Raw genomic sequence first — 465 nt, 5'->3', positions numbered from 1 at the left:
CCAGCCCTGTGGATTTCTTATCAACAGCACTGAAAGATTTTCAAGGTAGCTCCTTCCTTCATGACACAGTTAAAAATGGAAGTTGTAGTATAAAAGCTGACAGTGGAAAGCAGGTATCTGTTACCTATCCTAAACACAAAACTCCTACGTTTTGAAAAGGCTATGCACAGTGTGTATCCACAGCTGAGAACTCTCTCCACTTGGATCTCACCCCACAGCTGGTAAAACCTCCCTGTGGATTTCCTATCTGCAGCCATTTTGAGTCCTCAGTGGAATGTGAAATGGAAGAACAGAAGGGGAGTTTGAGACAGGAGATCAGGGGCTTCTGCACTGCTCGGTGACTTTCCGTAGGGTCAGCCAGAGGAGGTGAACTAAGGGGAGCTGCAGGACACGCTATAATAAAAAAGTGCCCACCCTGAGACACAAAAGCAGCCAAACCCCTTAAACATGCAAATAGTCTATTGG

Source organism: Buceros rhinoceros, unplaced genomic scaffold (genome assembly GCF_000710305.1).
Source record: "Buceros rhinoceros silvestris isolate BGI_N320 unplaced genomic scaffold, ASM71030v1 scaffold17557, whole genome shotgun sequence".
Classification (NCBI taxonomy): domain Eukaryota; kingdom Metazoa; phylum Chordata; class Aves; order Bucerotiformes; family Bucerotidae; genus Buceros; species Buceros rhinoceros.
This window is presented reverse-complemented; position numbering follows the sequence as displayed.